Source organism: Anolis sagrei, chromosome 2, assembly GCF_037176765.1.
Source record: "Anolis sagrei isolate rAnoSag1 chromosome 2, rAnoSag1.mat, whole genome shotgun sequence".
Lineage (NCBI taxonomy): Eukaryota > Metazoa > Chordata > Lepidosauria > Squamata > Dactyloidae > Anolis > Anolis sagrei.
The window spans coordinates 202,356,771-202,383,112 of NC_090022.1; the positions used below are offsets into that span (position 1 = coordinate 202,356,771).

Below are 26,342 nucleotides of genomic sequence, written 5' to 3' on the forward strand. Positions count from 1 at the left end.
ATTCAGCCTAATAGCAGGACTGATCTGCTGTGGTTGGGAAGGTTCGTGCCATAAAAAGGTTTCACCTTCTCATTTCCTCAGGTCAAGCAAGAACAAACACATGAGTTTTTCTACTGAGAACTCTCCTTTATTTATTCGAAAGGTTGCTAGAGGACAGTCCAGTTTTGGAAGGCAGCTTCTATTAGAAAGGCTGCCCTGTCCAAAACTTATTCAGCAAAAGAGAATGTTAGGGAAGGATAGTAGGGACCTTGAAATAGCCCATCTGCTCTGACTACCTAAACAGCAGACTCAGCAAATATGCAGTTCACCTGGTCGCAGACTTTCTCACTTAGATGTGATGTATCATAAATTCTGTTTGAAAAATAAAACTCATTTCCAGCTTAGCATCTATACGAGTACATATAAAAAGTTCATACAATTTAACTTAAGTCTTTTCTCTATGTATGGGGGGTGGAGGTGGGTAGAGACTTTGTGTAAGTAGTTACCCTAAACTGCTTTTATAAGTATAGGCAGGAGAATTTTCCTTTGCTCACTGGCAATTTAATCTCAACTAACTTAAATATACAACTAGATGAACTGCACAGCTGTTATGACTGCTATTAGGTGCTCAAAGCAGAGAGACAATTTCAAGGTCTCTGCTATCCCTTCTCACCATTTCCTTTTCAAAGCACCCCCGACAAATGACCATCCAGTCTCTGCTTAAAAGCCTCCAAAGAAGGAGCCTCCACCACATTCTGGGGCAGGGAGTTCCCCTGCTGAACAACTCTCACAGTCAGGAAGTTCTTCCTCATATTCAGGTGGAATCTCCTTTCCTGTAGTTTGAAGCCATTGTTTCGCGTCCTAGTCTCCAGGGCAGCAGAAAAAAAGGCTGCTGCCTCCTCCGTATGACTTCCCCTTACATATTTATACATGGCCCTCATCTTGTCTCCTCTCAGACTTCTCTTCTGCTGGCTAAACATGCCCAACGCTTTAAGCCTCTTCTCATAGGGCTTGTTCTCCAGACCCTTGATCATTTTAGTCGCCCTCCTCTGGACTCATTCCAGCTTGTCAACATCTCCCTTCAATTGTGGTGCCCAGAATTGGACACAGTATTTAGGTGTGGTCTGACCAAGGCAGAATGGAGGAGTAGCATGACTTCCCTGGATCTAGACACTATACTCCTATTTACGCAGGCCAAAATCCCATTGGATTTTTTAGCCGCCACATCACATTGTTGGCTCATGTTTAACTTGTTGTCCACAAGGACTCAAGGATGTTTTTCACACGGACTGCTGTCGAGCCAGGAACCCCCCATTCTGTAACTTTGCATTTCATTTTTTCTGAGTATCTTGCATTTGTTCCTGTTGAACTTCATTTTGTTAGTTTTGGCCCATCTCTCTAATCTGTTCAAATCGTTTTGAATCCTGCTCCTGTCCTCTGGAGTATTGGCTATCCTTCCCAATGTAGTGTCGTCTGCAAACTTGATGATCCTGCCTTCTAACCCTTCATCTAAGTCATTAATAAAGATGTTGAACAGGTCCGGGCCCAGGACGGAACCCTGCGGCACTCCGCTCGTCACTTCTTTCCAGGATGAAGAGGAAGCATTGGTGAGCACCCTATGGGTTCGTCCATTTAAACAATGCCAGAAGGTCATGGGGGACCTTGTCGAAGGCCTTACTGAAATCCAGGTACGCTACATCCACGGCATTTCCTGCATCTATCCAACTTGTAAAGAAATGTTTCAAGACCCCAGCTCTCATCATTCCTTCTCACTAGTTATGTTGGCTAGTTGCCCAGCCATTTTAGATGTTTAAGTCACTTCCTGACTGTGAGAGTTGTTTAATTCACTACCACTGAGGTCAAACTCTAAAACCTCTGTCCAACACCCAACGCACTGCATGACATTTAATTTTAAGGCAAGTTGAAGTATAGAGATCAATTCTTAGTAATATCAAAAAAAGTTGTTTCTCAGAACTCACACACCTAGGTTTTTATACTTCGCGTTTAAAAACCGGGAGATTCATTAAAGGATTATGAATCTCCCGGAGGGAGCTTCTAAAAATGTAATTATGGTCTACTATTTTCTGGATAACGTATCTGGTGCTTCATGTAGAATTTCCACATTTCACACAAATGGGATTTCTAGAAGTTCGCATTGGGACAGGATGGTCTAAAATCATAACAACTATTTCAAAGAATGTGTGGGTCATAAGGTTTAAGTAAGGGATTCCACAGTAATGCCAAAACAGCACACAATGATACAGATTTGGAGAATGAAAGAGGAAATGAAATACAATGAGCTCCTTTTACTTGGTCTCCATGACAGTTCACTTAACTTTTTTTTTCATGACAGGGAAAATCTTCAAAACCCACTTCAGATCTCTACCTTACAATATGATTGTTTGAGACTTCTCATTTTGTAAGAATAGCCTAGTATTATGTAGAGAGAAGATAATCTAAATATATCCACTTCACGCAGCAAGTATACAATGCAAGACGTAAGAATTGGCAGTCACTTCTCCACACTGGGATCACACTTTTTATACACCTTATTTGATGTAGACCAGTGGTAAACTGGCTGGGATTTCTGGGAGTTGTAGGCCAAAACACCTGGAAATCCACAGGTTGAGAACCACTGAGTGTCATTGGAGGACTCTTGAGATTCCTACAGACCCTATTAATCAAATTTGAGAGTAATCAAATCTGAAAAAATATCAACTAGCAAATATGAAGAGCCACCTGGACTCTTTCTCTTTGACATTCTATGATGGTTTCAGCACAGCAGAACAGTAGCAGCATGCAAAAAGAAACAAATATTTGTATATTCTGTGTGGCAATGAGTTGAACTGGTTGGCCCTTGAGGTCTTTTCCAACTATATGATTATATGATTCTAACATTTACCTTTACTGATTTAAAATGTCCCCAATTAATTAACAGTAGCTTTAGCTAGTTAATTGACAAACAATAGAAATCATTCTGAGATCCTAGATTTATTAGAACCATAAATTTAGTTTCAGGCTTCATTCAACCACACATTCAAAATATTCAGCCTTTCCTTTTTGATACTTGGACGTTGATTTAATTGTTTACATTCTGTTTATGCTGTGTGTGCATCTCATAACAATGAGATGGCACAATGGATTAAACCCTTGTGCCGGCAGGACTGCTGACAGAAACGCTGGTGATTCGAATCCAGGGAGCGGGGTGAGTTTCCATCTGTCAGCTCCAGCTTCTCAAGCGGGGACATGAGAGAAGCCTCCCATTAGATGGTAAAACATCCAGACATCCCCTGGGCAACATCCTTGAATATGGCCAATTCTCTCACACCAGAAGTGACTTGCAGTTTCTGAAGTTGCTAATGACACGAACCCCCCCCCCCCAATGAAAATGAATATTTCGCATTGTGTGTTATTGCTTAATTTTAAAGGGGATAGGGAGACTACTCAAGTTCCAACAGACCTGTAAAAACAGAAAACAGCACTGATACGGGCTTTGAATAATAAGTCACTATGATACAAACTTTGATTAATGGAACTTCTATTAATTTGTTCCTTTCATCCCTAGACTGCCACTACATTCCAGAATACCAGACCAATGACTAGGTGGATGATTCAGTGATGAGTTATTAATCAACTCCAATCCTCTGCAATCCACCCTTGGAAAGTGCTGGATTTATCTCCACTTGTATTGAGGCGATTCTAGATAGGTGCATTACAAACACGCTGAAATCACATCGCCTCCAAGACTCCTCACTTCACACCCCCTGGGCCACTTATATCACTTGAACTTCTCTTCAAGTTCCACACATCTCTACTTGCAGTCCCACTCAAGCTTCACATAGGGCACGAGATTGCATTTATGAAAATAATCCTTGATGTTGTAGCCGCAGTTTCTCTGTCCTAGCTCCTCCTCAGCCTATGCATCTAAGTGGGATGATGTTAACATGAAGAGCTCTCAGTCACAATGCACCTTCGGGAGAATAAATAGGTTTTGCACACAGATACTCTACCACCAGCTGGTAGAGCCACTCCTATAAATAGGCACAGTGACGCAATCGCCCCAGGCAGCTGACTTTACATATCATGAAAGGACAGCAAATTATTGCTTATTATTATTGCGTCTGAGTGCTGGCTTTAGCCTATAAAGCCCTAAATGGTTCCATCCCAGTTTACCTGTCCGAACGTATTTCCCTCTTCGAACCACCAAGGACGTTAAGATCATCTGGGGTGGCCCGGCTCTTGGTCCCACCTCCTTCGCAGTCACAACTGGTGGGGACGAGACAGGCCCTTCTCTGTGGTGGCCCCTTGGCTGTGGAACTCTCTCCCCAATGATATTAGATTCGCTCCCTCCTTCCTGACCTTTTGGACAAAACTCAAATCTTGGCTTTGGGATCAAGCATTTGTGCAATAAATGGATCAACTGGGAAAAGAATGTTTTAGCGGACTGCAATGGACTGATTTGGATTATGTTTTGAACCAGCGAACTGTTTTTAATCGAGTGCTTATAATTGTTTTAATTGTGTTAATTGTAACCGTGTGTTTTAATGTATTGTATTTTGGCATCTAATGACTGCCTGCTGTAAGCTGTCCTGAGTCCCTCTTCGGAGGTGAGAAGGACGGGATAGAAATGCCTGAAATAAATAAATAAATACCCCCTATCAGGAATTCTGTGATCCAGAATCCAAAACTATCCATATAGGTAACTGAGATAGTGAGACCTTTGCCTTCCAATCATACAAATTTTGTTTCATGCACAAAACTGTCAAAAACGTACACATAAATAGGCTACACATATATGAAACTTCGATTTCATAATTAGACTTGTGTCCCATCTCTAAGCTTTCTCACTACATATGTGTGTGCAAACAAAGGTACTCCAATTTAATATATATATAAATACACACACACACACACACACACATGGGTTGAATGAAAAGTAATGCCTCCACCTTTGCTACTTGGGTTTGGATGGGAATAGTTTAATAAATCAAACGCAGAAATAATCCTTAGAATGTGCTCTTTAACTATCACTATTCACTTTTCCACATAATCACCAGACAATTGGATACATTTCTGCCAACGATAAACAAGTCGACACCCTGTTTCCGCAACCCACTGTGCACAGATCTTCCGATAGCCAAGCAAAGCAATAATGTGACCCACATGTTCTTGTGAAATGCCAATTATGCTTGAAATTTCTGAGTGATACGACAATCGTCTTGAATCAAACTGTCAACCTTTTGCTTGTGAAACTCAGTGGTTGCTGTCACAGGACGTCCAACTCATCGTTTGTCACGCAAGTCAGATGTTCCCACCTCAACATCTTTAAACTTGTTCATCCAATGACGCACAATATTCACATCAACACAATCATCATAAACAGCTTGCATTCTCAGATGAATCTCCTTTGGGGTGACACCTTCTGCTGTCAAGAATTCAATGACTGCACGTTGCTTAAGTCGCATTGACCGACCGTCTGCGCAGGGTTCCATACTTCGCACTTTAACAACACAACTGTTCAATGTTAAGGCTTCCTGCCAAAATGGAACTGTAGAGGAGAGACTACTGAACAAGCCAGTACCTGCCACATATCAGTACTGCCATCTGTTGAGGGGTTATGATGGGGGAGGCATTACTTTTCATTCAACCCTCGTGTGTGTGTGTGTGTGTGTGTGTGTGTGTGTGTGTGTATCTGAAATCCCAAACATTTCTGGTTCCAAGCATTTCAGATTAGGGATACCCAACCTGTAAACGTAAATACTGTATATTGCAATGCATTATGTATTATTACTGTGCATTTATTGCTAGAGAAGGGGAGAAATGCATATTGAATTTTCTACCTCTATTGAAAAGAGTAGTCTTCAGGATTATGCTCCAATTTGATCAGAAGAAGGAAATTCTGCTTTTTTGCAATAGTTTCAAATGGAGGACAATAATATTTTGTCCTAGATTACCGTTTCCAGAGTCCCCCAGCCAGCGTGGCTTCTGGGAATTGCAGTCCAAAAAAGATGTTGCCAAGTCTTGCATTCACTGCCCGCTCAGCTGGAAGCAGTGACTGGATACTCAGCCTCGTATTTTATCTGCATGGCAAAGATATGATATCCCAGCTCTGGGCAACCGTATACCTGCATGTAATCCTTTGCTTGGCCCGCGACAAAACCAAAAAAAGAGCAAAGAGGTTTCAATACAAGTTCACTAATGTGATAAGTCATCCAACCTGTTTGGTTCTGCATTGCCCTCTGCCAGACATAAAACAATTCCATCGCATTTGCTCTCTCATTAATGGGAAGGTGGAATGAAACAGCTTTACACTGTGGAAGCATGAAAAGTACGGTTTCCAGCATTTAAGTTGTCATCTTCTTAACCTGTGACATGGATTTGCCTTCCAGAATGCTATCACATGTCGACACTGATACCAAGCACACTCCAGAGATACAGAGTTTTACATTTATCTCATCAGAAAGAAAAACGCTTGGTTCAGAAATTTCCCAAACAGACGCTGTAATTTATGTTTGTTCAAGGAGTGGGAAGGAACTCATCACTGTCAAATCACATGTGATAGGAGCACACCACAACAATGTCCACAGTCATGATCCCATTAGGTATATCTACTAAATGAAGAGGCTCTTTCAGCAGATCCATGGAGTGGTGATTGTCCTTCCTAAGTAGACATATAGACCTCTTGTCGCATATCTTTCTAGAAAACTGGTAAGCTCTGTAGAGCAATGCATCTTAAGCTATCTGATATGGGGTGAATGGAAATTTTCCCCACAATGTCCCAGTAACCATTGCTACAATGTTTCTTTCCTTCTTGAAAACTATCTTGGGCTCTGTAGTCACTTATCCAAGGATTAATATCGACCCATAGACAATCATGATAAGTAGTATTGCAATACATCAGACCAAGCTGTGGCACAGCTAGTTAGTAGCCAGCTGCTGACTGAGTGATCATGAGTTTGAATCCAGCACAGGTCGGAGTAAGTTCCCAACCATTAATAGTCTAGTTTGCTGTTGACCTATGTAGCCCGAAAGACAGTTGCATCTGTCAGTTAGGAAAGTTAGGTACCGCTTTATGTGGGGAGGCTAATTTAACTAATTTAGGACACCATAAAACCTTCCAGCAGCATGCAAAAGAATGAGTTAACAAGTGGATGGTGAGGTAGCAGCTACCCCTGTGGCCCGAATCAAGTATATCCTCACGAAGCCAGAAAAAGGTGGAATGTTAAATTGCCTCTCGGTCTGTCTATATATGTTGTATGTCTAAATGGCAGTGGATGTTTGCCATGCATATGTGCATTGTAATCCGCCCTGAGTCCCCTGCGGGGTGAGAAGGGCGGAATATAAATACTGTAAATAAATAAATAAGTTCTGGTAATGTGAATGGCTCGTGAAAGAAGAGGAGGAGAATAAAAAGAGAGTGGAAGGACAGCTATATCTTCACATTTGTTGTTTTGACTTTTGCTAATTTGATTACTATCCCCGCTCCCCGTCCCAATTTCCTTTCTTAGCGTTTTGGTTTTTAGGCCTATTCCTGGGTAATTTGGGCCACTGATTCAGAAAATTGCATTGGATAGACTGCATCAGCTCTAGTTTCTTAGATATGATTATTATGATTTTCTATGGGTAAGCAGTTAGAGCATGGCATGTGGCATATGTTCTGTATCTCAAAAACTAGCACTGATAGGGGAAACCTGGCCCTGATTAGCATTGAATGGCCTAGCAGCTTCAAAGTCTGGCTGGTTTCTGCCTGGTGGAATCCTTTGTTGGGAGGTGTTAGCTAGCCTTGATGATCATTGAATGGTCTTGCAGCTTCAAAGCCTGGCTGGTTTTTGCTTGGTGGAATCCTTTGTTGGGAGTTGTTAGCTAACCCTGATTAGCATTGAATGACCTTGCAGCTTCAAAGCCTGGCTGGTTTTGCTTGGTGGAATCGTTTTTGGAATCCACAGGTCAAATATACCCAGAAACAAGTCTAACATTTGAGGCATCAAAATATGTGTTGGCCAGTGAATTATTAATGTATTTGATTAAAATGTTCTCTCTAAAGAATCGTTATATCCTCCAGTTATGACACTATGGTCAACTTCTTGCAATCATGCTGGAAGACTTGGAGATCTCTTTGGGGATTTCTAGGTCCTCCAGTGAGATTCTATGGTCAGCTTCCAGCTGAATTCAACCATAATGTCATGCTGGAAGACCGAGAAATTCCTAGAGAGGTGTGCTCTCAGGTAAAACAAAAGAACAATTTCTTTATTCAATTATTTTCACATTTTGGGGCTCCTGTGTCCCTAACCCCAGAGAATGTGGAGGGTCAACTGTGATGGGCCCCATGCCTTACTTTAATTTATCTGTATGCTAGAGGGATGTTTTATTCCAACCAGGCAATTTAAAACAGTTTAGTTAATTGTTTTTTTTAAGTCTGCAAAAAAGCATTGCTCTTTTCCAAGCAAGTTGCTTCCGAATGAGACAAAACTTCTGTAAGTATTGAGAGTTATTATTGAAAAGCCCAGGAAAAGCAGCTTAAAGCATCCAAACAACTGAGGATTCCTGCTGTTACGGGCATTAATCTAACAATCCTGGTATGTCTAAGTAGAAGCTTATCTCAGATCATTAAAAAAAACTGTATAGCGTATAGCACAGATGCCCAAAAGCATTGGCTGATACAATATAGACTACATTCCTCCTATTAAACAGAACAGAGAAATTACATGCGGCAAATGCATTGCAAGTTGAATTTCATCAGAGGTCAACTTGTGTTCACCGCAAAGCTGGACACCACAGCCTCAGAACAACAGCAGTTGGTGACGCTATCCCATAAATACAATAATTAGCTTGAGCCAATTCCAAACTAAGCACTTCTGGTTAAAAGGTCAGGTTTGCCGACAGGTTCTAAACAAACAGAATATAGAGAAAGCAAGTTGAGCAGCTGTGGTTCAAATGAGCATCTGCACTTCACCACATTTTCACTTTTGGTTAATAGTTCAGTTACAATGCTATTTTGAGTTGAGTGGTGTTTAATTTGTTGCAATGCTTTGTTATTGTTTGATGTCGATATTTAATTATTATTATTTAATGTATGGTAGTTTTATTTATTAGTTGCTGTCAGGCTGGCCACATGACCTTGGAGGTGTCTATGGACAACGCTGCCTCATCAGCTTAGAAATGGGGATGAGCACCACCCCCCAGAGTCAGACACAACTGGACTTAATGTAAGAGGAACCTCCACCTTTATCTATTTATCTATGCACTTTGCTGCACTGAGTATTTGCTGTTGTATGCTGTTAACTGCCCTGAGTCCCCATTGGGAAGATAGGGCAGGGTACAAATAAAGATGATGATGATGATGATAATGATGATGATTATTATTATTATTAGAATAATAGAATCATAGAATCAAAGAGTTGGAAGAGACCTCATGGGCCATCCAGTCCAACCCCTTGCCAAGAAGCAGGAATATTGCATTCAAATCACCCCTGACAGATGGCCATCCAGCCTCTGTTTAAAAGCTTCCAAAGAAGGAGCCTCCACCACACTCCGGGGCAGTGAGTTCCACTGCTGAACGGCTCTCACAGTCAGGAAGTTCTTCCTCGTGTTCAGATGGAATCTCCTCTCTTGTAGTTTGAAGCCATTGTTCCGCGTCCTAGTCTCCAAGGAAGCAGAAAACAAGCTCGCTCACTCCCTCCTCCCTGTGGCTTCCTCTCACATATTTATACATGGCTATCATATTTCCTCTCAGCCTTCTCTTCTTCAGGCTAAACATGCCCAGCTCCTTAAGCCGCTCCTCATAGGGTTTGTTGTCCAGACCCTTGATCATTTTAGTCGCCCTCCTCTGGACACATTCCAGCTTGTCAATATCTCTCTTGAATTGTGGTGCCCAGAATTGGACACACTATTCCAGGTGTGGTCTAACCAAAGTGGAATAGAGGGGTAGCATTACTTCCCTAGATCTAGACACTAGGCTCCTATTGATGCAGACCAAAATCCCATTGGCTTTTTTTGCTGCCACATCACATTGTTGGCTCATGTTTAATTTGTTGTCCATGAGGACTCCCAAGATCTTTTTCACACGTACTGCTCTCAAGCCAGGCACCCCCCATTCTGTATCTTTGCATTTCGTTTTTCCTGCCAAAGTGGAGTATCTTGCATTTGTCACTGTTGAACTTCATTTTGTTAGTTTTGGCCCATCTCTCTAATCTGTCAAGATCGTTTTGAATCCTGCTCCTGTCCTCTGGAGTATTGGCTATCCCTCCCAATTGTTGTTGTTGTTGTTGTTGTTGTTGTTGTTGTTGTTGTTATTACACTATATTGGAAATACAGGCAGTCCCCAAGTTATGAACAAGATAGGTTCTGTAGGTTTGTTCTTAAGTTGAATTTGTTTGTAAGTCAGAACATGTACATTTTAAAGTGTAACTCAAGCTAAATTATGTATTTTTTAGCTTTGGCTAGCATAGGAAAGGGTTAACACCCCCGTGGCATTTGTTTTGCTGTTTGTGCCCCTGTTCAGAAGATTTCACCTCCCTTTCTCTCTCTGTGATAATTAGATTTTGAAAAATGTGGCTTGTTGTGGAAACAAGGATTGGTGAGAAAGCTTCAGTGGAGACACATTTTCCCCATGATAACTCTTTCATGAGTGAATTTCCCTTCCTGGGGTAGATTTGTCTCACTTCCTGTTGTTTGTCAGATGTTTGTAACTCGGGGGCTGTCTGCAGAACAAAGACAAATTTCTTTTCTAATTAATATAATACAAAATGCCGTGTACATGTATTTATTTTGCAGGGGACAGGTTGTGATTTTCTTAGCCTGAATTAAGATGTTCACAGAGCCTTTTTCGTGTCAGGAACAACTTGAGAAACTGCAAGTTGCTTCTGGAGTGAGATAATTGGCCGTCTGCAAGGACGTTGCCCATGAGATGCCTGGATGTTTGATGTTTTACCATCATTGTGGGAGGCTTTTCTCATGTCCCCGCATGGGAAGCTGGAGGTGACAGCGGGAGCTCATCCACACTATCCTTGGATTCGAACCTCTGACCTGTTGGGTCTTCAGTCCTGCTGGCACAAGGGTTTAACCCATTGCACCACTGGGTGCTCTGTGCTATGTGAATTAACTCATTTTGCGTTGTCTTTCCAAGCCAAGCGGAAAGGCTTTCAAGGTGACTAGTCGTCATCCACTTTCTAAATCTGAAGGCATCTTCACAATTTCTGGTTTGTGCTGTTTTTTTTCTTCAATTTATCGGTTTTCATTTGTTTAATGGCACTTCCCAGTTCTGTAAGTTGCTCTAAGGAGTTCATTGTAGGCTAGTGTACTAACCCCTAAAATACAAAATATCATGGCTTTAATAATATTATTCCACCTATTGCTATTAATATTCCATAGCATTTATGGAGATTTTATAGCTCTATCGTGCATTGCCTTAGAGCAGATCTTTCCATAGTGTGTCGCTTGCAGTGTGTAGGTATGTCGTACAAAAGTAGTGCGATATCTCTCAGTCTATGTGAAATAAGCAATACCACTGAAATGGGAAGCTTAAAAATGCTTGATGATTAAATGCAAGTGTCTTTATCTAATATTCCATCCAAAACTCAAAAGCTGTATTTTTCCCATCAACCTCATGCACCTCATTGAAATGGTAAGCAATTATCTTATTGTTATACATTTTTTAAAAAGATTCTCACACATTATTTACCTATTGTTACTCATAAATGACAAAAGAAAAACCATTGGGAATGTATGTTACTATTTACAAGTCATATATTTTTAAAAAATATAAATGAAAGGTCTTATGAGATAGGTTATATCCCCATACATTTCACTATCACAACTTCAGTCTGTTTCTGATCTCCTATAAGGGATTGGTTTATTCTCCGGTAAAACAAAATGCCTGTGTCGCGAAAAGATGTCTAAAGAGTGTGTCACCAGCATAAAAAGTTTGGAATGCCCTGCCTTAGAGGGTCAATGTAGGTGGAAATGACCTTTAAACTGCCATAAATATATAGGTAAAATTTAACCCTTAGGCTCCAAAAACTGGGTGTGAAATTCTGAGAAGTCTGATGAAAGTTCAGAAACTAGAACAGATTAAGCAAAACGTTTGGGACCAGATTTTTTTTCCTGCTTTTGGAATACCTGTATTCACATATAAATACATAATGAAGTATCTTAGAGATGGGGCCCAAATCTAAACATGAAATGTGTTTGTGTTTCATACACAGCCTTGTATTATTAAAGTATTTTGTGCATGAAACAAACAATCATCAGAAGGAAAAATGGTCACTCCCCCAGCTAGTCATGCTGACAATGTTGGAGTATTCTGGATTCCAGATAAGGGCTACTCAATTTGTAGCAGGCGAGACTAGTCAGATATCTACAATTTGGAGATCAACAGGTATTATTCATAGTTTCCATTTTTCTCATGACAAACAGACATCTAAACACACACACACACACATACACACACATCTTGCACCGTCTAAATAAATTGCAGAATTTGTACTGATAGTACACAAGGCTACATGTACAGACACTCCTCCTTGAAAAGCAATCTAAGTCAATTATTTTTAGCTGAGGATAATTATCCTGGTTTGGTTATCACAGCAACAATCTCTGCCAGTCTCTCTGATAGTACCAACAAGCCCAAACAATGCTTAACTGCTGCTGACATTGCTCCTGTCAGTGTTTACATCATGCCCAAAAAGGGGAAGTGGCACCTCTGGGTGCCATTACTTTATCAGAGGTGATATCTGATCATGAGTATTGGCATTTTAATAAATTACTAAATGTCAAGTGTAGTCTTGTTGCCAAATGAATGGCTGGCATCAAATTATGAAGTATATTGCGAAGGTAATCCTGTTATGACGATCACATTACTGGATGTCCTTGTAATCTCATCAATAGTTCCAGACAGATACAAAATCCATGCCAAAATCTTTAACCTCGTAGCCTCTGGGATAGCTCCAAAAGAAACATCTTTTTTTCTTCTTCAAAGTTCATAGACATTATTGTGGGTGTATGCTCTGCAGCAGCGATCAACATGCTTAAGATAAACCAAGACGATCAGTGTAGCTGGCACACCTCATTTTATTCACCTGCCTTATGCTCTCAACCAGTTGGAGATCTTCCACCAGTTTAACTAGTAATTAAATAGAAACACCAGCAACCATATGGCTGGAATGGAAGGAAACAAAGGAAGTGACTTCATGACCTAGGACTTTATCAGATGAGGCTGGTAAATGACAATTACAGCAGAGTGATAGTATCTGTGACTGGTACAAAATGCATGACGCCATGTCTCTCCTGTTGCTGCTTTGCATTGAAAGTGTTGGTGAAGTAAACCTTTAACCAATGAGAAAAACAAGTCAACGACTGCCAATATCATGACTTGAATGAATAGTTCAAGATTGGTTTTACTTATGGAAGAGTGAATCCTGCTGAAAGCAGAGGGAGACTTAGCAAGGTTAGCTCTGACTTCCCTCCTCCCACCAGGAAACACCCATATGCACCCATTAATCCAACATCATTTCCCTTTAGGCCAATCGCTCTATGGAATGTGGAGTGAAGATAAGCTACAAAACAGGAAAAGAAAGGGCTAGAAGGAAGGGATGGGGACAAGTGTGAAAATAATTATTTTCAAATAAGTAAGTTGTTAGTATATTCCCATTTGTTTCAACAATGTGACTATTATGGGACAACAGGCAGGACACTTTATGAGAAGGATTAGGACAGTATTGTATGATTATATTATTTGCGAGCCTCTTCTTTCATCACTGCTTGTGCATTTCCAAAATCCTAGCTTTATTAACTACAGGGTTGGGCTCATTTCAGCTCTAGAGGTGAGAAATATACATATAAAACAAAACCCCCAAAAGCATCATTGTGTCACACTGTCACAAGATTTTAATGAGTGCTGAATTCTTTAGCCTAAAAAAAAAAACCCCAGATTTATTACTACTACTAAAATTATTCTACAAATATGACTGGAGCTCCTATGAGGGATAAACAACATGAATATTTTATCAAATCTTTAGAATTGAACTCTTCTTGAAAGGTGCCAGGTTGAATTAAAAATGCTTATTTATTTAAGGATAAACTACTAAGCAACCCAATATATAGAAATAAAATCAGCATCAAACATCTATCAATCCATGGAGTTCAGTACCAGGACCCAATGTATCCAGTGATGGTCAAACTCCATATTATTAAATAGCGATGACATGAATGCATCTGCATTAATGTTGTTTTAGGCATGGGGTGCCATTATCCATGGCCAGTTGAAATGGAGGACCTAAAGGGCCCACTGTACTATTTCAAAACATAAGCAAGAAAAGAGCTGAGGCCTTGTTTGAAAAACTGAGAAATACAGCAACAAGATAAAATTAGAAGGCCTTGATTATGCCAAAAATCCAATCATGCAAAAGTCTACATTTCCCACTTTTCTCATAGGACTTGTTCTCCAGACCCTTGATCATTTTATTCGCCCTCCTCTAGACATATTCCAGCTTGTCAACATCTCCTTTCAATTGTGGTGCTCAGAATTGGGCACAGTATTCCAGGTATGGTCTAACCAAGGCAGAATAGAGGGGGAGCATGACTTCCCTGGATCTAGACACTATACTCTTATTTATACAGGCCAAAATCTCATTGGCTTTTTTAGCTGCCGCATCACATTGTTGGCTTATGTTTAACAATGTGATGCAGGAGCTAAAAAGCCTATCTCATCCCTGGTGTAAACGTACTTTCTGATCTCATCTAACAACACAATACAACATAGAATCATAGAGTCATAAGAGTTGGAAGAGACCTCGTGGACCATCCAGTCCAACCCCCTGCAAAGAAGCAGGAAAATTGTATTCAAAGCACCCCCCACAGATACTTAAAAGCCTCAAAGAAGGAGCCTCCACCACACTCTGGGGCAGAGAGTTCCACTGCTAAACAGCTCAGGAAGTTATCCCCAATCCAGGAATAATCTCAGTCTAGGCAGAAGATCGATTTCTCTGGGGAATTTTCCATACTGGTTACTGAGCTACTTGAACAGCCCTATATCCCAGAATATCAAGACAGAAAATCCCACATTATCTGATTGTGGACTCAGATAACCCAGTTCAAAGCCGTTATTATGGGATTTCCTGCCTTGATATTCTGGGATACAGGGCGGTGTGGAAGGGCCCTTGGATGTAGTAGCCAGCCTTCAAGGTGACTTCTTATCTTGGCCAGCTTGTTGCAGCATGGATTGCAAGGTCACAAGAAACACTTGAGTGGGAGAGAGCGAAAGAGAAAACACCTTGAGAATGCCAGGCCCACAGAAGCATAAAACGATTAAGAGAGAACTTTGATCTCAGTTTTTCCTTTTACCCTATTTCTTTGTTGGATTTTGGCCTTTGGGGGGTTAATTTTTGAAGGGAACAGAGACCTTTATGGCTTTTCCCTGAACTATTGGCAAAACTCAGCTGAAGGCTTAGCCCGGCCTCCTTATTTGGCGATGTGAACCCACTTCTTTTCCTTTTTTAGAAAGAAATTTATTGCTTTTCACATCATTTACCACAGCCTACCCTGTTTCGTTGCCTTTTGTGCAGCCTCAAAGTGCATAGCTGTTTGCCAGTCTAATTAGATATTTTTCTGAAGGTAGGTCTCTGACTTTAAAGGGCACCTCTTGAAAGTTATGTAAGGGACTACTGAAGGGAAAATCAGCTTCTTTGTGTTGTGAATGCTTGCTACACTGTGCTGAACGCAACCCAAAGGCATCAGCTCTAGTACAATATCAACTGGCAAAGAAAATTGAAATTTATCAAACTAAATGAGAAAAAGCATTTTTCACACAGACATTTCATTGCTTCTGGGTACTTTGGTTCTAATCCAGTGGTTCTCAACCTGTGGATCCCCAGGTGTTTTGGCCTACAACTCCCAGAAATCCCAGTCAGTTTGCCAGCTGTTAGGATTTCTGGGAGTTGAAGGCCAAAACATCTGGTTGAGAACCAGTGTTCTAATGGGATGGAGGAACCTTCCCAGTTAGCCACAAGAGAGTAAGAAAGACTTACATCTGAAATATACTTTTTCGTATTAACACATCAATACACCTGACTGAAGTCACACAGTTTCTGCTTCCAAGAAAGGCAATCGCAAATACTCTCTGGAGGAAAAAAATGGTGAGAAAACCCTGTGATCCGATTGCCTTAGTGCCACTGTTAAGTCAGAAATGTTCTGAAGGCGTGCAACCACAACTCCTAAATCTTTCAGCACTTGGTAGTTTATGAAGTGACAATTCAGGTCCATGATTGTGGTGTTATTCCAAAGATGGATAATACGGTTAAAAAGGGTGTCACAATTTAAACACAAGCTGACAGTATCTTGGTAGGTGTGTTAAATGAGCCACAGTTTGTTTCTTTAAATTGGAACATTGGTGAAGAGTTGTTTTTTTCAGCAAGGCTTTCCCTGTAAAATAATCTATCTGGGGCAGAGCATCAAAGCACACCTCTCGCTCATCCAAAACAAGAATGTGTTTTTAATGTATGCAACTGAGCATTTCATAAGCACCTTTCCCTATCCCTGGGAGTAAAAACACAGTAAGAACAACAGCTATTAATAACAACATACAGCTTTTTCATGGCATCCCAAATTTACTGACTGATGTGGCTACTTCACTCTCCCTAACAGTGGAACCGGCCCTGGAAAACAAACTGGAGTGCAAAGCTAGAGCTGGAGGTAAGCAGGAATTTGACTTGGTATCTGGAATACCTCAACAGACTTATCTCCTTTCCCAGTTCTGTGTCTGAAACTAGCGAAGGAGGTGTGAATGTACCTCATAATCATGCTTGGTTTTCACACAATTCTCAAAACTCCGAACTTGAAACCTGGGATGGGGATAGCCATAAGTGAGCAAGATGCAAGAAAGGGTACAATGTCCCAGTTACCATAAAGGTCCTGGCCAGGTGACAACATCAGGCCTAAATAAATATATACCCCCTAAACCATCCAATAGAATTTCCAGGCATTCCTTTCTATTTGAGTTGTTCCTCATTTGAGGATCAGAAAGTTTGTTCCTTATTGGACTGGCAGGTGTCATATTTTAAGGGCTGTCCTCTATTTGTGGGATGAAAACCACAGACTGAACAAGATACCTCCTTCCCAATTCCCATATTTCAGGATTTGTGCTCTTTATAAAGACAGAAATGTTTGCATCACGCAATTTACAAATTTAGACAATATGAAGGGCAGGAGCTGTGCGAGTTCACAAATGACCACTCAAGGAATTATGGTTACAGATAAGCAACCTGTTTTTCCTCTCAGAGGATTAACAGAAGAAAAGTCATTGGGACCTGCAAGGGCAGCAGTCTTGTCCCATAAAATACTAGCAACTACCAAATACCAAGGCAAAAGAGGACATATTTAGAATCCAAGGTAGGATGCTGAATAAATGCAGGTAATTCAATGTCATAATTAATGTGAAGGGCTGTCACTACTTTTAGTAAAAAGGAAATGTCTACGGTAAGAACTATTTTGTCCCTATAAAATGTCAGATAAGGTAGATCCATCCTACCAACATATAATTCTCCAGTATTTTGACTAATGTACCGTAATAGCCTCTGATAGCTTCTATGTAAGTAGATGGATATGACCAGACATCAATGGTTCTCAACCTTCCTAATGCCGTGACACTTTAATACAGCCTAAGTTCTTCAGTCAAGCTTACAATAGAATTGCATTGGAGGACCTAGAGCAGTGGTTCTCAACCTTCCTAATGCCACAACCCCTTAATACAGTTCCTCCTGTTGTGGTGACCCTCAACCATAACATTATTTTCATTGCTACTTTGTAACTGTGATGAAGCATGATATAAATATCCAATATGGAGGATGTATTTTCATTTACTGGACCAAATCTGGCACAAATACCCAATATGCTCAAATTTGAATACTGGTGGGGTTGGGGGGATTGATTTTGTCATTTGGGAGTTGTAGTTGCTGGGATTTATAATTCACCTACAATCAAAGAGCATTCTGAACTCCATCGATGATGGAATTGAACCAAACTTGGCACATAGAACTCCCATGAACAATAGAAAATACTGGAAGGGTTTGGTGGATATCGGCCTTGAGTTTTGGAGTTGTAATTCACTTACTTCCATACAGCAACGTGGAATCAAACAATGATGGATCTGGACCACACTAGGCACGAATACTCAATATGCCCAAATGTGAACACTGGTGGAGTTTGGGGAAAATAGACCTTGACATGTAGTTGCTGGGATTTATAGTTCACCTATAATCAAAGAGCATTCTGAACCCCACCAACAATCTATTGGGCCAAACTTCCCACACAGAACCCCCATGAACAGCAGAAAATAGTGTGCTTTCCAATTATCTTTGGCGATCCCTCCAATACCCCCTCACGCCCCCCCCCCCCCCGGGGTCCTGATTCCCAGATTGAGAAACACCGAGCTAAGAGGATTTCCTGGAGAATTACGAAAAGCATAACTCAAAACTCCAAGGAAGTGCTGGACTTAATACTAGAGAGTGAAGTTTCTTGTAACTCTTTAGGCACTTTTTAACCAATGGGTTCTAGAAACAAGAAGTTTGCTTTTTGGGTTTTTTAGAAAATATTTTCAAGCCATGACTAGGGGTGCCAAATCCATGAATACATAGGGCTGACTGTATATAGTTTGAGTGAACTATATCAGCAATACACAAAGAGAAATGGGGAAAGTCATACAAAAGTGTGACTGATCAACAATGAGGAATTTGGTCTTTCATTCTGCCACCTATGGTGACAAACAGCAGACATAAAATGCATCTCTCGAACTCCTGAAGGCAGGCAAAAATGGCTGAACTTGCATAATACACTGACGTGCAGTATTTGGTTCTCTTCTATGTGCATAATGTGGGTGTTCTTTAAGTACAGAGTGTACATAGGTCACTGTAAAAACTCAAGAGCAGCTGGTACATCATACCTCTATTGTCATTTATTAAGGAAACAACAGCTTGAATACAAGAGACTCTTAATCTATCCCCCCACACACATACAAGGAGTGGGGGGAAGAAACCGGCACAGAAATAAGCAGTTCCGCCCACCACCATCAAAACATAGGCTTTATCCATACTGTGTAGGGGTTTTTGAACAATACCCACTGACACATTTTCCCCTAGCTTTGTGGATTGTGAGAAGATACCGCAGCCCTTGTAAAAGAGAAGCAGTGCATATAGTTCTTCCAAAGCTTGGGCTAGCATTTTTATTGCCTCATTTTCTACCTATGTATTAAAGTGAGATTTATAGCCACCTTAGTTTTATAAGGCAGCTGCCATATCACTTCATGGCTCAAGAGACAGAGCTGTGTAAGAGAGCATGAGGGACACGTTCAAACTTCAGATAGGAAACTCTTGCTCCAGATTTCTTCAAAAGAGATGAAATCATGCAATCTTCTCTCTTTGAAAGCCATTTTGCACATTACACAGCATCATTAGATTCTGTTTGCAATCTGTGGATGCAGAATGAGTGAATATGGAGAGCCAATTGTATATTGTTTGAACAGACAAAAGACAGTGACAGCCTAGATCTTAAAGGATTATTGCTGCAAATTTTTATTTCCTGTTTTTTTCTGCCTTTGTCCTCATTCCGTGCATGGCTAAGAAAGGAAGGGGACCTTTACCTGTGTCTATATTCAAGGCCACCCTTAAAAACGTACTGAAGAAAAACTCTCAAACTAGATGCATGCTGATGATTCCAACACCATCACATTTCTCTACCCAAAATGTCTTTTACCACCCATTCCTGATGATGAAATTGGTCATCTTGAAAACCGCACAATACATTTTGTACATTTTGGCCAGCCTAATAAAAACATTACTATGATACATGATAAAAGAAGCCAGAGGGGGTTTGGCAGAGTGGGTGAAGGTGGTGGTTAATGCCTCCTTACAGGAGGGCAAGATTCCAGCGAGCTTAAAACAAGCTATTATCAAACCACTGTTGAAAAAACCATCACTGGACCCCACTCAATTAGACAACTATCGGCCAGTTTCCAATCTCCCCTATTTGGCCAAAGTCCTGGAACGTGTGGTGGCAGCACAACTCCAGGGATTTCTGGTAGACACTGATTATCTTGATCCGGCACAGTCTGGCTTTAGACCGGAACATGGAACGGAAACAGCCTTGGTCACCTTGGTAGATGATCTTCGCCGGGAACTGGACAGGGGGAGTGTGTCCATGTTAGTTCTGCTGGACCTCTCAGCGGCCTTCGATACTGTCGATCACGGTATCCTTCTGGGACGCCTCATAGACATGGGTCTCGGGGGTACTGCTTTGCAGGGGCTCCAGTCATTTCTTGAGGGACGGTCCCAGAAGGTGTTACTGGGTGACAGCTGTTCGGCCCCACAACCGTTGTTGTGTGGAGTCCCACAGGGTTCGATTCTGTCCCCAATGTTATTTAACATCTACATGAAGCCGCTGGGGGAGATCATTCAGAGTTTCGGATTGAGATGTTATCTCTATGCAGATGATGTCCAGATCTGTCACTCCTTCTCACCTGTCACCAAGGAGGCTGTCCAGACCTTGAATCGGTGTCTAGCTGCTGTGTCGGACTGGATGAGAGCTAACAAATTGAAATTGAATCCAGACAAGACAGAGGTCCTACTGGTCAGTCGTAAGGCCGAACAAGGTCCGAACGTATCTCCCTCTACGTCCCACCCCGGAGTCTGAGATCATCTGGGGAGGCCCTGCTCTCGACCCCACCACTGTCACAAGTGAGGCTGGTGGGGACGAGGAGCAGGGCTTTCTCAGTGGTGACCCCTCACCTGTGGAACTCACTCCCGGGGGAAATCAGGGCATCATCATCCCTCCTCTCCTTCAGGAGGATCATAGGATCATAGGATCATAGAATCATAGAATCAAAGAGTTGGAAGAGACCTCATGGGCCATCCAGTCCAACCCCCTGCCAAGAAGCAGGAATATTGCATTCAAATCACCCCTGACAAATGGCCATCCAGCCTCTGCTTAAAAGCTTCCAAAGAAGGAGCCTCCACCACACTCCGGGGCAGAGAGTTCCACTGCTGAACGGCTCTCACAGTCAGGAAGTTCTTCCTCATGTTCAGATGGAATCTCCTCTCTTGTAGTTTGAAGCCATTGTTCCGCGTTCTAGTCTCCAGGAAAGCAGAAAACAAGCTTGCTCCCTCCTCCCTGTGGCTTCCTCTCACATATTTATACATGGCTATCATATCTCCTCTCAGGAGGGTGAAGACGTGGTTATGGGACCAGGCCTTTGGGCAATCTGGCAATTAAATAAGACAATCAGGCGAGTAAGACCAACAGGATTGATGAAGTGGAACTGAAAACTTGAACTATGAGTTAGCGATCGCTGACCATGTAAGAGGAGGAATTGGGTTTGTATTGGTTTTATTGATTTTATTGGTATAATGCATGAACTGTTGTTAACTGTGAATTGATGTAATTTTGTGTTTTGATTGTTCTGTGCTGCAGGCATCAAATTGTGCCTTGCTTCTGTGAGCCGCCCTGAGTCCCCTTCGGGGTGAGAAGGGCGGGGTAAAAGAACCCCGAAATAAATAAATAAATAAATAAATAAATGTTTTGCATTTTGTAGTATTTTGCTGCATGGCTAAAATATTTATTTATTTACTCTATTAATATCCTGCCTTTCTCAAGGCGGCTTACATATAGGCAATTATTCAATGCCTTAGAAGACATACAATTCCAGTAACATTAAAATTAAAATTAATACATATTAAACACTTAAACCTCCAGCAAAGGATCACCGCCTTGTCGAGGCGCTGGAGCTTGAGCACCTCAATGATGTCATGAGCGAAACCGTGAAGGGCCACCCAAGACGGGACGGTTGTGGCAGAGAGGTCAGACCAAGCGTGATCCCTGGGGAAGGCAATGGCAAACCACTCCAGTATCCTTGCCAAGAAAACTAAATGGACCAGTACAACCAGAGATATGTCGGTATGCCATTGGAAGATGGGACTCCCAGGTCGGAAGATGGCCAAAATGCTACTGGGGAGGAGCAGAGGATAAGTTCAACTAGCCCCAGATGTGATGACGCAGCTAGCTCAAAGCCGAAAGGAAGGCTAGCGGCCGACGGTACTGGAGGTGAACGACGAATCCGATGCTCTAAAGATCAACACACCATAGGAACCTGGAATGTAAGATCTATGAGCCAGGGCAAACTGGATGTTGTTATTGGTGAGATGTCAAGACTAAAGATAGACATTCTGGGGGTCAGCGAACTGAAATGGACTGGAATGGGCCACTTCACATCAGATGACCACCAGATCTACTACTGCGGACAAGAGGAACATAGAAGAAATGGAGTAGCCTTCATAATTAATAAGAAATTTGCTAAAGCGGTGCTTGGATACAACCCAAAAAATGACAGAATGATCTCAATTAGAGTGCAAGGAAAGCCTTTCAACATTACAGTGATCCAAATATATGCCCCAACCACAGCTGCTGAAGAAGCAGAAGTAGATCAGTTCTATGAGGATCTGCAGGACCTACTGGATAATACACCAAAAAGAGACATTATTTTCATTACAGGAGACTGGAATGCCAAGGTGGGAAGTCAAATGACAACTGGGATCACAGGCAAGCATGGTCTGGGAGAACAAAATGAAGCGGGACGCAGGCTGATAGAATTTTGCCAGGAAAACTCGCTGTGTATAACGAACACTCTCTTCCAACAACCTAAAAGACGGCTTTATACATGGACCTCACCAGATGGTCAACACCGAAATCAGATTGACTACATCCTTTGCAGCCAAAGGTGGCGGACATCCATCCAGTCGGTGAAAACAAGACCTGGGGCTGACTGTAGCTCAGATCACGAACTTCTTATTGCTCAATTTAGAATAAAACTAAAGAGATCAGGGAAAATACACAGACCAGTTAGAAATGATCTCACTAACATTCCTAGCGAATATACAGTGGAAGTGAAGAACAGATTTGAAGGCCTAGACTTAGTAAACAGAGTCCCAGAAGAACTATGGACAGAAGTCCGCGACATTGTTAAGGAGACGGCAACAAAGTACGTCCCAAAGAAAAAGAAAACCAAGAAGGCAAAATGGTTGTCTGCTGAGACACTGGAAGTAGCCCAAGAAAGGAGGAAAGCAAAAGGAAACAGGGATAAGGGGAGATATGCCCAGTTAAATGCGCAATTCCAGAGGTTAGCCAGAAGAGATAAGGAACTATTTTTAAATAAGCAATGCATGGAAGCGGAAGAAGACAACAGAATAAGAAGGACAAGAGACCTCTTCCAGAAAATTAGAAACATTGGAGGTAAATTTCAGGCAAAAATTGGTGTGATAAGAAACAAAGATGGCAGGGACCTAACAGAAGCTGAAGAGATCAAGAGAAGGTGGCGAGACTATACAGAAGATCTGTATAGGAAGGATAATAATATTGAGGATAGTTATGACGGTGTGGTGAATGAATTAGAACCAGACATCCTGAGGAGTGAGGTTGAATGGGCCTTAAGAAGCATTGCTAACAACAAGGCAGCAGGAGACGACGGGATCCCAGCTGAACTGTTTAAAATCTTAAAAGATGATGCTGTCAAGGTGATGCATGCCATTTGCCAGCAAATATGGAAAACACAAGAATGGCCATCAGACTGGAAAAAATCAACTTATATCCCCATACCAAAAAAGGGAAATGCGAAAGACTGCTCCAACTTCCGTACAGTGGCCCTTATTTCTCATGCCAGTAAGGTAATGCTCAAGATCCTGCAAGGAAGACTCCAGCAATACAGGGAACGAGAGTTGCCAGATGTTCAAGCTGGGTTTAGAAAAGGCAGAGGAACGAGAGACCAGATTGCCAATATCCGCTGGATAATGGAGAAAGGCAGGGAGTTTCAGAAAAACATCTACTTCTGCTTCATTGACTATTCTAAAGCCTTTGACTGTGTGGATCATAATAAATTGTGGCAAGTTCTTGGTGGGATGGGCATCCCAAGCCACCTTGTCTCTCTCCTGAGGAATCTGTACAAGGACCAAGTAGCAACAGTCAGGACTGACCACGGAACAACAGACTGGTTCAAGATTGGGAAAGGCGTACGGCAAGGCTGCATACTCTCACCCAACCTTTTTAACTTGTATGCAGAACACATCATGCGATGTGCGGGGCTGGATGAATGCAAAGCTGGGGTGAAAATTGCTGGAAGAAATATTAACAACCTCAGATATGCAGATGACACCACTCTGATGGCCGAAAGCGAGGAGGAGCTGAGGAGCCTTCTAATCAAGGTGAAAGAAGAAAGCGCAAAAGCCGGGTTGCAGCTAAACGTCAAAAAAACCAAGATTATGGCAACAAGAATGATTGACAACTGGAAAATAGAGGGAGAAACCGTGGAAGCCGTGACAGACTTTGTATTTCTAGGTGCAAAGATTACTGCAGATGCAGACTGTAGCCAGGAAATCAGAAGACGCTTACTTCTTGGGAGAGCAATGTCCAGTCTCGATAAAATAGTGAAGAGTAGAGACATCAGACTGGCAACAAAGATCCGCCTAGTCAAAGCCATGGTATTCCCTGTAGTCACCTACGGATGTGAGAGCTGGACCTTAGGGAAGGCTGAGCGAAGGAAGATCGATGCTTTTGAGCTGTGGTGTTGGAGGAAAGTGCTGAGAGTGCCTTGGACTGCGAGAAGATCCAACCAGTCCATCCTCCAGGAAATAAAGCCCGACTGCTCACTGGAGGGAAAGATACTGGAGACAAAGTTGAAGTACTTTGGCCACATCATGAGGAGACAGGAAAGCCTAGAGAAGACAATTATGCTGGGGAAAGTGGAAGGTAAAAGGAAGAGGGGCCGACCAAGGGCAAGATGGATGGATGGCATCCTTGAAGTGACTGGACTGACCTTGAGGGAGCTGGGGGTGGTAACAGCTGACAGGGAGCTCTGGCGTGGGCTGGTCCATGAGGTCACGAAGAGTCGGAGACGACTGAACGAATGAACAACAAACACTTAAACGTTTAAAAACATTACATTCAAGATAAATCATGCTATCCAAAATCATAGTCCAAAGACGTTCCGTAATCATTGCACATATTCCAAATCTGTTACTGTACTGCACTATTCTCCAAAAACCTGATCCCAAAGCCAAATATCTGTGGGGTTGTTTTTTTTTGGGGGGGGGGGGGGTTGTGACAGCACCGGATGGTGCTTGCTGTGAGGCTGTCCTGAGTCCCCCCGAGGAGGTGAGAAGGGCGGGTTACAAATGCAGGAAATAAATAAATAAATATTACCTTCTCCTGAAAACTAGGAAGAAGGGAGCTGATCAAATGTTGCTGTGGAGGGAGTTCCACAGACAAAGGCCACTACTGAGAAGGCCATGTCCCTCATCCTCACCAGTCATGCTTCTGAGGACCAAGAGCAGGGCCCCCTCAAACAATCTGAATCTTTGAGGTGGTTCATAGGGGGAGATACATTTGGACAGATAAGCTGGGCCAGAACCGTTTAGGATTTTATAGGCAAAAGCAGGGGTTCTCAACCTGTGGGTCCCCAGATTTTTTGGCTTGCAACTCCCAGAAATCACAGCCAGTTTACCAGCTGTTAGGATTTCTAGGAGCTGAAGGCCAAACATCTGGGGACCAACAGATTGAGAACCACTGGGCTAAAGCCAGTACCTTGAATTGTGCCCGGTAAGAGACAGGCAGCCAGTGGAACTGGCGCAACAAGAGGAATGTCATCTCTCTGTATGCCACTCCAGTAAGCAACCTGGCTGCTGTCCGTTGGACCAATTGAAGTTTCCGAACAGTCTTCAAGGGCAACCCCACATAGAGCACATTGCTGTAATCTATGCGCTACTTGCAAATGGGTATACATGGGTATAGATATCTATAAATCAAATGCTGTCTGTCTGTCAGTACCACAAAGGCTGTTGCTAAGTGATGGTTGGCCTTCTTTGATGTCACTACATTGGCTGTTGCTAGGTAAAGTAACCTCTGTGATGTCACTGGGAAAGAAAGGTGACACGTGTATGAGAGAAGGGGAGGAAAGACCTACAAAGAGTGCCATATTACCATGGAGACATTGTGAGGTGGGCCCTCTGAGAGCTGGAGAAGGGGGAAAAGAAGGGAAATAACAGAAGGGGAAGGGAGGGAGAAAAGAAAAAAAAAGGCAGGAAGGAAGTGAAAGGAAAGGAAAGGGGGAAAATAATGACATATGGAATGAAAGAGAAAGGAGACATCAACCCTACCGACACTTTGAAAATCTTTGCTTTGGTACTTTGAAAATCCTTTCCATCCAGACACTTTGGTACTTTGAAAATCCTTTCCATCCAGAGCAAGGGACTGGGATGACACAAAGCTGACGGGGTTGAACAAGTGTTTGATGCACTGACAGCTCCTCAGGGAACATGAGTTTGTAGCGTTGCTGA

The 26,342-nt window shown here is 42.1% G+C and overlaps 1 protein-coding gene across 1 annotated transcript in view; it reads right to left on the reverse strand.

Moving 5' to 3' along the window:
- MOB3B (MOB kinase activator 3B) overlaps positions 1-26,342 on the reverse strand; it is a 120,489-nt gene that overhangs the window by 68,877 nt on the left and 25,270 nt on the right. The gene's annotated exons all lie outside the window — the stretch shown is intronic.